This window comes from Vitis vinifera, chromosome 11 (assembly GCF_030704535.1).
Source record: "Vitis vinifera cultivar Pinot Noir 40024 chromosome 11, ASM3070453v1".
NCBI classification, from domain to species: Eukaryota; Viridiplantae; Streptophyta; class Magnoliopsida; order Vitales; family Vitaceae; genus Vitis; species Vitis vinifera.
This window is the reverse complement of record NC_081815.1, coordinates 14,882,975-14,900,632: the sequence shown is the minus strand read 5'-3', so window position 1 is coordinate 14,900,632 and position 17,658 is coordinate 14,882,975. Positions and strand designations below refer to the sequence as shown.

General features: G+C 38.1%; 1 non-coding gene across 1 annotated transcript; it reads right to left on the bottom strand.

The window, feature by feature from the left end:
• Positions 1-10,076: 10,076 nt before the first annotated feature.
• On the bottom strand, positions 10,077-10,183 carry LOC132254696 (small nucleolar RNA R71). Its single transcript, XR_009467001.1, has one exon. It is a non-coding gene; the product is annotated as a small nucleolar RNA R71 (small nucleolar RNA).
• Positions 10,184-17,658: the final 7,475 nt, after the last annotated feature.

Here is a 17,658-nt window from a genome sequence, read left to right as displayed (position 1 = left end):
AAGATGAGACAGGATAAAGACATGACTACTCTCATACACATCTGCTTTATGCTAAAAATGAAACTAAACTATCATGATCAATCTGACAAGATATAGTGTATGACGAATCCAGATAGGACAATGATGTGATTGATTGTATAAGTATGGTTTACACCAAAATCAAAACTAAACTATCATTATCGATCAAGCAAGATGCGGTCTATTATGAAAAGTAGAAGGACGACAATGTGGCGAATTGTATAGGTGTGATCTCTGCAGAATACAATACTAAACTGTGAAGACCAAACGAACAGTTTGTGATCTATGAAGAAGATGAGATAGGACAATAATGTGATCGATCATACAGGCCCACTCTGCCGAAAATGAAATTGAACTGTTATGACCGATCTAATGGGGTACGGTCTATGACACAGACGAGATAGGACATGACGTGACCGATTGTATAGGTGCATTCTACGTTGAAATCAGAACTAACCTATCATGATCAATCGGACTGGATGTGGTCTATCATGAAAAATAGAGAAGAGAATGATGTGACCAATTATATAGGTGTGATCTTTGTAAAATATAATACTAAACTGTTAAGACTAATCGAATAGTATGTCGTCCATGATGAAAACAAGATAGGATAACGACATGACCAATTATAAAACTTCGTTCCACTTCGAAAATGAAAGTGAACTTTCATCACCGATCCAATAAGGTATGGTCAATGATGAAATCCAAATAGGACAACAACGTTACTGATCATGCAGGTGCGATCTACACCAAAATTAGGATTGAACTGTAATGACTGATCAGACAGGATGTAGTTTACCACAAAAAATAGAGAGAACAATGATGTGACCGGTCGTATAGGTGTGATCTCCGTAGTATGCAATCATGAATTGTGAAGATCAATCGAACAGTGTGCAATCTATGATGAAGACATGACAAGACAATGATGAGACCGATCATACAAGTCCACTCCATGTTGAAAACGAAACTAAACTATTATGATTGATCCAATGGGGTATGGTTTATGATGAAAACCAGACAGGACAATGACAAGATTGATCGCATAGGTACGATCTATGCCAAAATAGGAACTAAAATGTCATGATCGATTAAACAAGATACGGTCTATGATGAAAAGCAGACAAAACAACGATATGACCAATCGTACAAATGTAATCTACGTAAAATACGATACTTAACTGTCAAGACCCAATGGACAGTGTGCGATCTATGACGAAAATGAGACAAGACAACGATGTGATTGATATTACAAGTTTGCCTCACACCGAAAACAAAATTGGACTATTATTACTAATCTGACGAGGTATGATCTATGACGAAAATGAAACAAGACAACAACGTGACTAATCATAACGGTGTGTTCTACACCAAAATCGGAATTGAGGTGTCGTAACCGATTGGATAGTGTGTGGTTTATAACGAAGACCAGACAAGACAACAACGTGATTGATCATACAGGTGCAGGTTACGCCAAAATCATAATAGAACTATCATGGTCGATAAGATAGAAGGTGATTTATCACGAAAATGAGACAGGACAATGACATGACTAATCGTATAGGTACGGTCTATGACAAAAATGAGGCAGAACTACAACATGACTGATCGTACAGGTGTGGTATATGCCGAAAACGGAACTGAACTGCCATGATCGATAGTGTACAATCTATGTCAAAATAGGAATCGAGTTGTCATGACCGATCGTACAAGATGCAATCTATCACCAAAAGATGACAAAACAACGACGTGGCCGCTAGTATACATCTACTCTACGTTGAAAATGAAACTGAAAAGTCATGACCGATTTGATAAGGTACGGTGTAAGATGAAACTAGATAGAACAACAATGTGACTGATTGTAAAGGTACGGTCTATGCCAAAATCGAAACTAAATTATGATTACCGATCAAGCAAGATGCAGTCTATCATGAAAAGTAAACATGACAACGACGTGATAGATCGTACAAGTGTGATATCTGTAAAGTACGATACTAAACTATCAAGACCGAATAGACAGTGTGCAATTTATGATGAAGATGAGATAGGACAACGACGTGACTAATCGTACAGGTGCATTCTATACTGAAATTGGAATTAAACTATCATGACCGATCAAATTGGATGTGATCTATCATGAAAAGCAGATAAGAGAATGACATGACTAATACTGAACTGTTAAGACCAATCAAATATTGTGTGGTCTATGATGAAGATGAGATATGATAATGATTTGACCAATCTATAGCTTCGCTCTACTTCAAAAATGAAAGTGAAATTTTATGACCGATTTGATAGGGTACGGTTTATGATGAAATTCAAACAAGACAACGATGTGACTGATTGTATATGTGTAGTTTATATTGAAATCGAAATTGAACTGTCATGATCGATCGGATAGAATGCAATCTATCACGAAAATCAGATAGGACAACGACATGACTTATCATATAAGTATGGTCTATGACGAAAATGGGATAGGACTATGATGTGATTGATTGAATAAGTGTAGTCTACACCAAAATCGGAACTGAACTGTTATGACCGATCAGACAGTAGGTTGTCTATCAAAAAAACAAGACAGGACATCGACGTGACTAATCATATGTTTCCAAAACTTTTGTTTGTTACTTGAATTGGGACTTCTATACCAAATAGGGATATATTTCATATTCCTTATCCTTGAACTTTCCTTGTCAAACTAAATGGTTTTCTTTTTCTCTCAAGGGATGAGAGCTTGGAGAACCAATTTTGGTGTCATTCTCCTTCTCTTTGGGGGGAAGAGCCTGGAGAATCACCTTACCCAAATAAAGGAAAGTCCCAAAAGGAATTTGAAATTCCAAATAACAACAACCAATTTCTTAAATAAATAATAGTGGAAATAAAACTCATGAAAATTTATCCTTTTAAGAAAATCCAAACTTACTATTTTTATTTATTTTATTTGAAACAATATCTTGGTAATCTATCTTAATCATGAATAATCTATCATATATTTTTCCAAAAATGATTTATTTCTTCAAATTAGAATTTTATGCTAAATAGGAAAGATTTTATTTCATAAAGACTTCGAAAATTAAAACTTCTTCCTTAAAATAAAAAGATTCTTAGAGATCTAAAATCTAAAAAGATTAATTTTGAAAAAAAAAAATCTCTGAGAGTTTAATTTTGAAAAGGAAGTAAGTTCCTTATTTCTTTCCAACTTGTCTTACCTAAAATTAAAATTTCTTAATTCCTAGCACATTCCAATTTAATAAATTATCTAAAATAAGGAAAAAAATATGAAAATTCATTAACTTAAAAATACCAAAATATATTCTATGCCAAAAATAAAAATAAAAACATAAAAGACATTAAATAAATAATTCTCATGGTCTTAGGGATCCTGTTGCAAATTTGGTAACTAAAATTTGGATAAAATCCAAATTACCAAAATAGTCTTACAACCAAAAATAGGGTTAGTGAAAAAAGAAAAACCCAATGGGCCCAAAAAAAAAAAAAAAATTTTGAGCCCAAACAACCAAAAACAATTTGGCTTGAACTCCATCCCATAACTGCATGCCTTTTGCTCAACCTTACTTCAATTAGTCATATCTCTCTCGTTTCAACTTCAAATTACGATCCATTTGAAGCCTTGGATTCTTGACTTCCTAAACTTTAAAATCATATATGGTTTGCCCCAAAAAGCTATGGAAGGTAGCCCCAATTTTGAGTTGAAGTGAACATCACTATGCTACCATGCTCTTTATGCAGTCTTGCTTCAATCAGCTATAACTCCTTCTTTTAAACTACGAATTGTAATCCATTTGAAGCCTAGGATTCTTGACTTCATAAGCTTCAAAACCATATGTGGTTTACCCTAAAAAGCTCATGGGAGGTTATCCCAATTTTAAGTTAAAGATGAAGAAACTGAGTTGCCAAGGATCTCATTTCAAGAATTTCCAAGAATCTTTCTTTTCCCATAATTCACCATGGGAACTTATGAAAGAAACTTCAAGAAGCCTTCTTTTCTCTTTTCTAGTAAGAGAATGTGTGCAAACACTTTGTGATGCTTCAAATTGCTTCCACACATTCCATAGGTTATAAAGAACGATAAAAAAAAAAAAAAAGATTTGGAGTTTACATATCATTCTAAGATAAAATAATAATAATAATAAATAAATAAATAAAAGATTTTTACAAAAGAACAAAAATCCTACGCCTCTTATGAGGCTTACAACCCATCTAGGAAAAGTAAAAACTAATCCAAGTAATTATTACATCCTCGATAAAAAGTAATCATAATTATAACCATCATATTATAACTAGATCATAATAAAGAATGTACATTAATTATCCATGGGGCCATGGGATAAACAAAAACCATGCAAAAATAAGTTAGAACACCCTAGAATGGTTCTAGCACAATTACTAACCTATGGCTTTGATACTAGTTGATGGGAAAAACCCGGATCTCTCCGTTTCCCAAGTTCAAATCAGGTTAGGAATATGCATAATTATCTTAGGCTTTTTCTAAATCTTATTCACAGCAGAAAAATAATATTTTTATACTTTGAAAGGATTCTGAAAGTTCTAACGAAAACCGTACCTCATATTCGAATGTTCCCAAATCAAATCCATATGGTAAAGATGAAGATCGAAATTGCAGAAGTCTCGTAAACCCTAAGTCTTCTACGCAATGATTCGGACCTTAATCTTGGCATACTTTCGGTGGGGAGGAAAAGAGGGTGAAGGCTATGACTCTCTATCTCTCTAGATGGTGGAAGACAAAATCTATAGAAACTCTAATCCCTAAGGGGTATTCATAGGGTTCCTAAGTGGGCTTAAGTGATTTGAGCCAACATGGGCTTGGGTCATTTAATCTGGCCTAAATGGGTTCTAATTGATTAATCAACCCAATAATGCCTACTAATTAATCAATTAACCCAATCCAGAAACCTTGTTCACTTACTCTTATGCTATCTTACGTAATTACCAAAACACCCTTATGCACAAAAGTGAACCTAAAGCCAATCCGACCCTCATAATCCATGCCAACAAGGTATATGAACTCAGAGCAGGGACTACTAAGACTTATAGGAATATTGGCTCCCTTAGAATCCAATTCTAAAGTTGATTCAACATCCCACTACAAAGAATCAACTAAACTCTAGTATCCTATATAAATAATAACGAGACACCAAGTGTTCGGGTCTATGACCTGCTATCCATTGTGTTTAGTCTCCCTATGAATTGGTGTTCGTAGTCTAACAAGGTGAAAGTTATCAACCTTCCAAGACTATCTCTACCATCCTTGAGTTATAAATCCTCCTATTATGTGTGTCTATGTTAAGTTCCACTTAAGGAACTACTATAGCCATAGTTTCCATGAACACACCTCCTTAGGATCACCCAAGGGGACATACTGTCTCAATCCCAAGAGATAGCATGGTGCCTTTATTGAGAATACCTATTGCTACTACCTTTCATCAATAGTGACCCAATCCATAGGGAATATATAATCAACTTATGATATCACCCGTAGGTTAAAGCCACTACTAACTTCAACTCAAACTCAATATTCTCTTAAGGTTGAGAGACAATACAATGAAGTAGCTTGATGGAGTCATGACTACTTGATAGCTTTAAGTCATAACTCACCATAGGTTTTATCTAATGTGCAACCATACACACTAGTGCACTCACCATGGGAAACCCATCCCAATAGCCAAGACCAACCATTCCTCCAATTAGGAGGTTGTGCACTACAACCTCTAATGGGTTGCCTAGGCCCATGATCCAACTATGAACAAGTCATCTATTTGCAAGAAACCCATGACTTAAATCTTCTATGCAACTCCTAATGCGCCTAAGTCACGTACAATGCAAAAGATGTAAGCAAGAATGCTCATAAATTATATTGCAAGGAATAAAAAAATATAAAAGTGAAATTGGAACATCATTAAATAAATAATGAATTCTAAATTTATTATATCATGTCATGTTTTTCAAGGATTTATCCTAACATCGGTCAATCACGAAAGCCAGACAGGACAACGATGTGATCGATTGTAAAGGTGTGATCTTTGCATAATACGCTGCTAAACTGTCAAGATTGAACAAAAAATGTACAACCTATGACGAATACGAGAAATGACAACAATGTGACCAATCGTATAGGTGCGGTCTACACCAAAATTGGAATTGAACTGTCATGACCGATTAGACAGGATGCAGTCAATCATTAAAAGAAGACAAGACAACCAGTTGATCAATCATATATTTGTGTTATGTGCAAAATATGATACTAAACTATCAAGATTAATCGAATAGTGTGAGGTCTATGATGAAGACGAGACAGGACAATGACATAACAAATCATTCACGTCAGTTCAACGTTGAAAACAAAATTGAACTATCATGTCTAATCTAACAGGGTATGGTCTATGGTGAAGACTAGAAAATACAATGACATGACTGGTCGTACAGGTGTCGTCTACGCCGAAATCATAATTGAATTGTCATGAGCGATCATATAGGATGCAATCTATCATGAAAATAAAAAAGCACAACGACGTGACCGATAGTATAGGTGTGATCTTCATAGAATATGATACCTAACTTTCAAGAACGATAAGACTTTGTGTGGTCTATGATGAAGATGAGGTAAGACAACAATGTCACCGATTGTGCAAGTCCGCTCTACTCCGAAAATGAAACTGAACTATCATAACCAATTGGATAAGATGCGGTGTATCACAAAATACAAACAAGTGAACGATGTGACCTATCATAAAGGTGTGATCTCTACAGAATACAATACTGAAGTGTTAAGACCGAATAAACAGTGTGCAGTCTATGACGAAGATGAGACAAGACAATAATGTAACCGATCGTACAGGTCTGCTCTACGTCAAAAATGAAACTCAACTATTATGACCAATTCGACGGGGTATGGTCTATGATGAAGACGAGATAGGACAATGATGTGGCTAATCGGAATGGTGCGGTTTATGCCGAAATCGAAACTAAACTAACATGACCAATCAAATAGTATGTGCTCTATGATGAAGAGGAGATAGGACAACGACGTGTCCGATTGTATATGTCCGTTTTATGATGAAAACGAAACTGAACTGTCATGACCGATCTGATAAGGTATGGTCTATGATAAAGAGCAAACAAGGCAACAACATGACTAATCGTACAGGTGTGGTCTGTGCTTAGATCAGAATTGAACTATCATGACCGATCATACAAGATATGGTCTATCACGAAAAGCAGAAAGGACAATGACTTAACAGATCGTACAAGTGTGATGTCTACAAAATACGATACTGAATTGTTAAGATTGATCGAATAGTGTGCATTTTGTAACAAAGACGAGATAAGACAACAATGTGATTGATCGTATAAATCTGCTCTACTTTGAAAATGAAATTGAATTGTTATGACCAATTTGATGAGGTACGGTCTATGACGAAAACTAGATAGGACAACCACATGGCTAATTATACAGGAGCGGTCTACACTGAAATCAGAGCTAAATTGTCATGACCGATTGGACAAGATACGGTCCATCATGAAATGCAAATAGTAGAACGATGTGACTTGTCGTAAAGGTGTGATCTCCATAGAATACGATATTAAATTGTCAAGACCAAATGAACATTGTGCGGTCTATGACGAAGATAAATGGGACAACAATGTGACTGATCATACAGGTCTCCTCTACGCTGAAATAAAATTGAAATGTTATGACAGATTTGAAGGGGTACAGTTTATGATGATGAGTAGATTGGACAACGACGTGACTAGTCGTACAGGTGCGGTGATTACTACCCAAAAAGTGCTATTTTGCACCTTTAATTCATTATGTTTTAAGCACTTTTGTGTAGTAGTTCTCCATTTTTATTCCAATTGGCATGTTAAGGACCTAGCAATGACTTCTAATCATATTTGTGGCTAGTTTTAGTGTTTTGACAGCTTTTTGGATCATTAAGACAAGCCAAGTAAAGGAGAGAAGCAAAGAGGAAAAACAGAGGAAAACAGAGTGAAGAAAATAGAGGACAGCAGCTTCAGTCTTCCTTTGCACTTTTAGAGCACTTTCCGAAGTCCATTTTCTACATGCTATATACCATTTCAAAGCTCAGGAAGTCAAGAATCCAACACTTCAAACCGTGTACGATTTGGAGCTGAAATGAGGAAGATATGGCCTTTGGAAGACAACTGCATCAAGCTGAGAGACAATTTTCGCACCAGCCCATGCAAGTGCGAATTTCGCACCACCAGCCCAAGCAAGTGCGAATTTTGCACCACCAGCCCATGCGACTTTGGTGTGAAATCTCCTCTGTTTTGCCGACTCCACATGAGATCTTTTCTTTTGTATTTTTTGATGTAAATTCCTTTCTTATCCTTGTGACTAGCCAATCACAGGCTTTGCTTTGTAAAGACTATAAGAGGGGTGGAAATCATCTCTCAAGAGAACTATTGTATATTTTACACTTAGTGAAATACAGGGATCTCTTTGCTTTTCTTTTCTCTCTACTATATTCTATTTTCTTTTTCTTGGAAGCCAAACAACCTCTGAGGATGTTTTCCCAGAGGATGAGAGGCTAAACCTTTGGTTTCTTAGAGTGAAGGAAGCTAGGTGAAAAGTCCAGATGCAAAAGTGGAAAACTCTCGTGCATTAAATACAGGTAGTTGGAGTTCATAAATGGCTTTTAAATCTGAAGTTTTGCTTTAAATCCCTTAGAATCACTTTGAATGGCCAATACATGATAAGCTTTAGGTCTCTGTGGATACTTATTGCTAGATCCACATCAGACCATTAGTTATCATGTACGAGCCATTGGAAAGTAGCTCAAGGTGAAGACCTATAGTGTCTAAAGCCATTTATGGAACTTAACTACCATTTCTATTGACTTTTTATGGATTAAATCTTCATTTTTAAACCTATACCGGTTCGGGAAACAACCATCCTTTATGTTGTTGTCCCCAATACGAGAAGAAAAATCCGGAATTTCCCACTTTGCATTCTGAACTTAATCCTAGCAACCTTTAGCTCTGGGAGACTTTCTTTCTTCCATTTTTACCTAGTTCTATATTAGTTTAGTTTCAAACACCACTTTCAAAACAAATTTTATTTTCTTTTAAACTTTAAGTTTTTGACAAAGGAAATCATCAGATTCAATTTCTAATCTTGAGTCCATCACTGGTTGAATGAAAACCTATCCCAGAGTTCGACCCTAGAACTGCTATACTATAGTAGCTTTGCTACGCTAGTATGAGGTCATAGGATTTATAAATATTTTTTATTAAAACACCCAACTGAGCATGAATCAAAAATGGCGCCGTTGCCGGGGATGGTGCCACGATACAGTGATACAACTTTTTAGAGGCTACTTGTGATTTCCATCACAAGTTTGGTGAATTCCTTTTTCACTAACTTCATTTCCTTTCTTTTAATTGTAGAATTCCTTTTGTTAAGTTTACTTTCATTTTCTTTCTAACCTTAACTTTCTTCTAGCTTTCTTTTGTTTTTGTTGTCTTTGTTTTGTTTTCAGGTAAGTTGTAACTTGTGTATGCCCTATTGTATTCGGGACCAAGAGGGAAGACTAGTAAGGATAGAGAATCCTCAAGACACAGAGTTGGATATCTGTGTAAACATCATGGACCCTCCACAAGAGGATCAGAATTCTCAACACGGTCAAGGGGGTAATCCAAATGCATATCTATCCATGAGGGATAGAATGCACCCACCAAGGATGAGTGCACCCTCATGCATTGTACCTCCTCTTGAGCAGCTGATTATAAGACCCCATATTGTGCCCCTCCTACCAAATTTCCATGGAATGGAGAGTGAGAACCCATATGCCCACATCAAGGAGTTTGAGGAGGTGTGAAATACTTTTAGAGAGGGAGGAGCTTCAATAGACTTGATGAGACTCAAGCTATTCCCTTTTACTTTGAAGGACAAGGCAAAAATATGGCTTAATGCTTTAAGGCCAAGGAGCATAAGGAATTGGGTTGATCTTCAGGCCGAATTTTTTAAGAAATTTTTCCCCACCCATAGGACCAATGGGTTGAAGAGACAAATCTCAAACTTTTCTGCAAAAGAAAATGAGAAGTTCTATGAATGTTGGGAAAGGTATATGGAGGCCATCAATGCTTGTCCTCATCATGGCTTTGATACATGGCTCTTGGTGAGCTATTTTTATGATGGGATGTCTTCCTCCATGAAGCAAATTCTTGAAACCATGTGTGGGGGAGATTTTATGAGTAAGAATCCGGAAGAAGCCATGGACTTTTTAAGTTATGTATCTGAGGTGTCAAGAGGATTGGATGAGCCCAACTCAAGAGAAAAAGGAAAGTTTCCCTCTCAACCAAACCAAAATCCAAAGGGTGGAATGTACATGTTAAGTGAAGACATGGACATGAAAGCTAAGGTGATTACTACCAAAAAGTGCTATTTTTTAGACCTAATTATAATGGTTTTAAGCACCTTTGTGTAGTAATCATATTCATTTAACCCAATTAATTCATTAAGGTCCTTAGTAATTGGTTTTAACCATTTTGTGGCAAGTTTACATGTTTTTATCAGCTTATGAATCAATTCAAGCATGCCAAATGATGGAGGAGCTACTTGGACAAGTTAAAGCAAGCTTTTAGCTACACCAAAGCAAGCCAACAAAAGGAGAAAAGCAAAGAGAAGCAAAAAGAAGCAAAGAGGAAAACAGAGGACAGCAGCTGCAGTCTTCTTTGGCACTTTTGGAGTACTTCCCGAAGTCCATTTTCTACATAATATATACCATTTCAAAGCTCATGAAGTCAAGAATCCAACGCTTCAAACCGTGTACGATTTGGAGCTGAAATGAGGAAGATATGGCCTTCGGAAGACAACTGCTCCAGGCTTGTGCGAAAATTTCGCACAACACCTTCCAAATTCGCACACCCCCTTGCGTGGTGCGAATTTTCCCCTGTTTCTGCCGACTCCACACGAGATCTTTTCTTTTGGATATTTTTGTATAAATTTCCATTCTTCTCCTTGTAATCCACCAATCATAAAGATTTCTTAGCTAGGAAGGTTGGAAAAACTTCTCTATTTATATCCCCTTGCATCCGTTGTAAAAGATATTGATATATTGATATATGGATAGAGAATATTTACAGAGCTCTCCCGTTTCTATTTTCTTAGTAGCCAAACAGCCTCTGAGGGTTTTTCCTCAAAGGATGATTGGCTAAAACTTTTAGTTTCTCAAAGTATGGATGTTATGTGATGGCTTGGATGCAATCCCATGGAATTTTCTCGCACCCGGAAGGTAAGGTAGACGTTTTTCATTAAAGGTTCATTAATGCAAAGTTTGGTTTTTATTTCCTTTGGACAACTTCCAACGGCCAATACTTGATAAGCTTTTGGATTTCTATCCATTAGTTATCTCCTACGAGCTATTGGAAGGTGAGGTTTTCAATTCCAAGTTTTGTATTAATCCGTTAGAACCAATTTCAATGGCCATTGAAAAGTGAGTTTATCACTTGGAATGACTGAGTTGCCAATATTTGGTAAGCTTTTGGCTTTAGACCATTAGTTATCTCTTACGAGCCATTCAAAGGAAGTCTAAGGTGAATAACCATTGATGAAATTCACTACCATCTGTTTTGCCATTTTAAAGGATTAAAACTTGATTTGCTAAATCCATACCGGTTCGGGAAGCAAGCATCACCATAGTTGCAACCCCAACGCGAGGAGCCTATCCTGAGATTTCCAATTTGCATAAGAACCAGAGCATAGCTATCCTATCTTTGAGAAACTTGTTTTTACACCCTTTCATTTTAGTCTTTAATGTTAGCTTAGATTAGTTTAAATCTTTCTAAAAACATTTACATCTTCTTTTAAAGCTAACATTCATAAGAAAATCACCTATTTTCCTAATTTGAATATCACTTGTGTTTGCGAAAACCCTTCCCAGTGAACGATCCTAGAACCACTATGCTATAGTAGCTTGGCTACTTTAGTAATAGTATTTAAGGTATAAATTTTGTTGATACGCCTTTAAAGCTAAGCTACCATGAGTCGAATCATAAGGTGGCAACAATGGCAAGGAGGTTGGAAGAACTTGAGTTGAAAAAAATGCATGAAGTCCAAGCCATTTCCGAGACACAAGCCCATGTCATGCCATGCACCATTTGCCAATCATGTGATCATGTGGTAGATGAGTGCCCAACCATCCCAGCTGTGAGGGAGATGTTAGGTGATCAAGCCAATGTTGTGGGGCAATTTAGGCCCAACAACAATGCACCTTATGGAAACACCTATAATTCAAGCTGGAGAAACCATCCAAATTTTTCTTGGAAACCAAGGCCACCTCCATACCAACCACAAGCCCAAACCCAAGCACCTCAACAAACCTCTTCAGTGGAGCAAGCCATTGTGAACCTAAGTAAAGTCATGGGTGACTTTGTGGGTGAACAAAAGGCAATCAACTCCCAATTGCACCAAAAGATTGAAAATGTTGAGAGTTCTCAAATTAAGAGAATGGATGGGATGCAAAATGATCTATCTCAGAAGATAGATAATATTCAATACTCCATCTCTAGGCTTACCAACCTCAACACAGTGAATGAGAAAGGAAAGTTTCCCTCTCAACCAAGCCAAAATCCAAAGGGTGTTCACGAAGTTGAAACCCAAGATAGGGAGTCTTCAAAGTTGAGGGAGGTCAAAGCTGTGATCACCTTGAGGAGTGGGAAGGAGGTTGATAAACCCTTGCCTAAGGTGAGGCAAGATGAAGAACTCATGTCAAAGAGAACCTTGGTTAAAGAGAGCAATAACCAAGAAGAGAAGAGTGGGAAGAAAAGTGCATCTAAATCAAGCATTGAAGAAGAGCCAAGGATAGTGATTAAAGAGGATATGATGAAGAAACATATGCCTCCTCCTTTTCCTCAAGCTTTACATGGAAAGAAGGGAATCACAAATTCATCAGAAATTCTTGAAGTATTGAGACAAGTGAAGGTGAATATACCCTTACTTGATATGATCAAGCAAGTCCCCACATATGCAAAAATTTTAAAGGACTTGTGCACGGTCAAGAGAGGGTTACATGTGACAAAGAAGGCATTCCTCACTGAGCAAGTAAGTGCCATCATTCAGTGTAAGTCTCAAGTTAAGTACAAAGATCCGGGATGTCCCACCATTTCAGTCAACATTGGAGGGACACATGTGGAGAAGGCTTTACTAGACTTGGGGGCAAGTGTGAATTTGCTCCCATTCTCTATGTACAAGCAACTGGGACTTGGAGGATTGAAGCCCACAACCATCACTCTCTCCTTAGCTGATAGGTCAGTCAAAATCCCAAGGGGGGTGATAGAGGATGTTCTAGTTCAAGTGGACAAATTCTACTATCCTGTGGATTTTGTGGTGCTTGATACTGATCCCACTGTTAAGGAAGCAAATTATGTGTCAATCATCCTTGAGAGACCTTTCCTAGCTACCTCAAATGCCATCATCAATTGTAGGAATGGGGTGATGCAGCTCACATTTGGAAACATGACCTTGGAATTAAACATATTCCACCTATGCAAGAGGCATCTTCACCCAGAAGAGGAGGAAGAATTGGAGGAGGTGTGCTTGATCAACACTTTGGTTGAAGAGCATTGTGACAAGAATTTAGAAGAGAGCTTGAATGAAAGCCTTGGAGTGCTTGAAGAAGGGTTACCTGAACCCTCTGATGTGTTAGCCATCATGTCTCCTTGGAGGAGACGAGAAGAGATCTTACCACTGTTCAATAAGGAGGACTCACAAGGAGCAGCTATGGAGGACCCTCCAAAGTTGGTTTTGAAGCCACTTCCTGTTGATTTGAAGTATGCATATTTGGAGGAAGATGAGAAATGTCCAGTGGTGATTTCTTCAACTCTCACAAGAGATCAAGAGGATAGTCTTTTGGGAGTCCTCAGAAAATGCAAAAAAGCCATTGGATGGCAAATTTCTGATCTGAAAGGGATTAGCCCTTTTGTATGCACCCACCATATCTACATGAAGGAAAATGCAAAACCAGTGAGGCAGCCCCAGAGGAGGTTGAATCCTCACATGCAAGAGGTGGTAAGGGGTGAAGTTCTGAAGCTACTTCAAGCAGGGATCATATATCCCATTTTAGATAGCTTGTGGGTGAGCCCAACCCAAGTAGTCCCAAAGAAATCTGGAATTACTGTGATCCAGAATGAGAAAGGGGAGGAAGTCTCTACACGTCCTACCTCAGGATGGAAGGTGTGTATAGACTACAGGAGGTTGAATTCAGTGACTAGGAAGGACCATTTCCCATTGCCTTTCATGGACCAAGTCCTTGAGAGAGTCTCAGGGCATCCTTTCTACTGTTTTTTGGATGGTTACTCGGGGTACTTCCAAATAGAGATTGATTTGGAAGATCAAGAAAAGACAACCTTCACTTGCCCCTTTGGTACTTTTGCGTATAGGAGGATGCCCTTTGGTCTATGTAATGCACCTGCAACTTTCCAAAGATGTATGCTAAGCATCTTCAGTGATATGGTGGAGCGCATCATGGAAGTCTTCATGGATGACATCACTGTATATGGAGGTTCTTATCAGGAGTGTTTGTTGCATTTAGAAGCTGTTCTCCAAAGATGTATTGAGAAAGACCTAGTGCTAAATTGGGAGAAGTGCCATTTTATGGTACAACAAGGAATTGTCTTAGGACATATAATCTCCAAGAATGGCATTGAGGTAGATAAGGCAAAGGTGGAGCTAATTGTTAAGTTGCCACCTCCCACAAATGTTAAAGGAATTAGGCAATTCCTAGGACATGCCGGGTTCTATAGGAGGTTCATTAAGGATTTCTCAAAAATCTCAAAACCTCTTTGTGAACTCTTGGTAAAGGATGCCAAGTTTGTGTGGGATGAGAAATGTCAAAAGAGTTTTAAGGAACTGAAGCAATTCCTCACAACTGCACCAATAGTGAGAGCCCCAAATTGGAAATTACCTTTTGAGGTAATGTGTGATGCAAGTGATCTTGCTATGGGGGCTGTTTTGGGGCAAAGAGAATATGGAAAGCCCTATGTGATTTATTATGCAAGCAAAACTTTGAATGAGGCTCAAAGGAACTACACAACTACTGAGAAGGAGTTGTTGGCAGTAGTTTTTGCCTTGGATAAGTTTCGTGCCTATTTGGTAGGGTCCTTTATAGTGGTGTTCACTGACCATTCTGCTTTGAAGTACTTGCTAGCCAAGCAAGATGTCAAGGCAAGATTGATAAGATGGATCCTTTTGCTTCAAGAATTCAATCTCCAAATCCGGGATAAAAAGGGAGTAGAAAATGTGGTAGCTGACCACTTGTCAAGACTTGTGATAGCACATGACTCACATGGTCTACCTATCAATGATGACTTCCCTGAGGAGTCTCTCATGTCAATAGAGGTAGCTCCATGGTATTCTCACATTGCAAATTACTTGGTTACTGGAGAAGTTCCAAGTGAGTGGAGTGCCCAAGACAAGAAGAATTTCTTTGCTAAGATCCATGCCTATTATTGGGAGGAGCCTTTTCTCTTCAAATATTGTGCGGATCAAATCATAAGGAAATGTGATCCTGAACAAGAGCAATCAGGAATTCTATCCCATTGTCATGATAGTGCATGTGGAGGTCATTTTGCTTCCCAGAAAACAACCATGAAAGTGATCCAATCAGGTTTTTAGTGGCCCTCTCTTTTCAAGGATGTCCACTCTATGTGCAAGGGATGTGATCGGTGTCAAAGGCTTGGGAAGCTAACACGCCGGAATATGATGCCCTTGAACCCGATCTTGATAGTGGATGTCTTTGATGTTTGGGGGATAGACTTCATGGGACCATTTCCAATGTCATTTGGACACTCCTACATTTTGGTGGGAGTGGATTATGTCTCTAAGTGGGTAGAAGCAATCCCATGTAGGAGCAATGATCATAAGGTGGTTCTCAAATTTCTCAAGGAGAACATCTTTTCAAGATTTGGAGTGCCTAAGGCCATTATAAGTGATGGAGGAACCTACTTTTGCAATAAGCCTTTTGAGACTCTTCTAGCCAAATATGGGGTCAAGCACAAGGTAGCTACACCTTATCACCCTCAAACAAGTGGCCAAGTTGAGTTAGCCAACCGGGAAATCAAGAATATACTGATGAAAGTGGTGAATGTGAATAGGAAGGTTTGGTCTATTAAGCTCCTAGATTCATTATGGGCTTATAGGACCGCCTATAAGACCATTCTTGGAATGTCTCCTTATCGCCTTGTTTATGGCAAAGTGTACCATCTCCCAGTGGAGGTTGAATATAAAGCATGATGGGCAATCAAGAAGCTCAACATGGATTTGACAAGAGCCGGGTTAAAGAGATGTTTGGATTTGAACGAATTGGAGGAAATGAGGAATGATGCTTACCTCAATTCAAAAATTGCAAAAGAGAGGTTGAAGAAATGGCATGATCAATTGGTAAATCAGAAGAATTTTACCAAGGGACAAAGAGTCTTGCTTTATGACTCTAAACTTCATTTTTTTCCGGGAAAATTGAAATCAAGGTGGACGGGTCCTTTCATAATTCATGACGTGCAATCAAATGGAGTAGTTGAACTACTCAACACCAATAGCACTCGAACTTTCAAAGTGAATGGGCATCGTCTCAAGCCCTATATGGAATCATTTTCCCGAGACAAGGAGGAATTCATCCCCCTTGATCCACCTCCAACATGAAAACACTCAGTTCATGGTTGAACTTAGTCTCTTCAAAGACTAAAAAGTTCATCCTCTTTTTGTTTCCTTTTAAGTTGATTTTAGTTTAATCTAGTGTTTTTCTTGTGTTTATGCATGTTTTGATTTTTATTTTTGACTTTAATTTCATTCTAATGTGGTTTGAATTGGTTTTTGTGTTAACATGCAGGTAGGAAAGCTTGAAGAATGAGTCAAGGGGAAAACAAGGGAAAACAGGGGAGAAAAGCCAAGACACAGCGAAATTCGCACCACCCAATTCTCTGGTGCGAAATTCGCACCACCTACCCCCTTTGTGCGAATTCACTTTTGTGAGCATTTTCCCACAAGCATGCTCTCAGTCCCTACCCAAAATCTCAGTGCGAAAATGCACAGGAATGCGAACCTAGTGCGAAATTGCCTTTATGACTATTTTCCAAAAAGGCATGCTCTCGGTCTTGGAAAACCACAGGAATGTGAAAATTTTCGCATTACCCAACACCTTGTGCGAAATTCGCATTTTTTCTTTAAAAGCCATTTTCTCTTCTTCAAGTCTAAGCTTGTTCTTCTTCAATTCTCTCAACACCTCTCTTCCGATCACCCCTTTCCATCCACAAGGTCCTCTCCTTCATCATCTCCCATCCCCAATCCCACCATGGCAGCCCATCTCAAGAGCTTCATTCCATAGCCGCGGCCATCACTATTCACAACAGTCCGTGCCTTCCATTTTCAACTCTTTCTCCTCCTTCCACCATAAAAAACCCTTCATTTCTTCACTCAACACTCCAAATCCATCCTTCAACAAATCCCAACCTTGATTTTTCAAATCCAAAACCTCAAGCTAAGGATTCAAAGCCATGGTTTCTTCATAAGAAACCCATTTCCGCCGCTATGGGAGCTTCAAAATTCTCCATTCTCTTCTTATAAAGCTCCCATTTCCAAGCTTA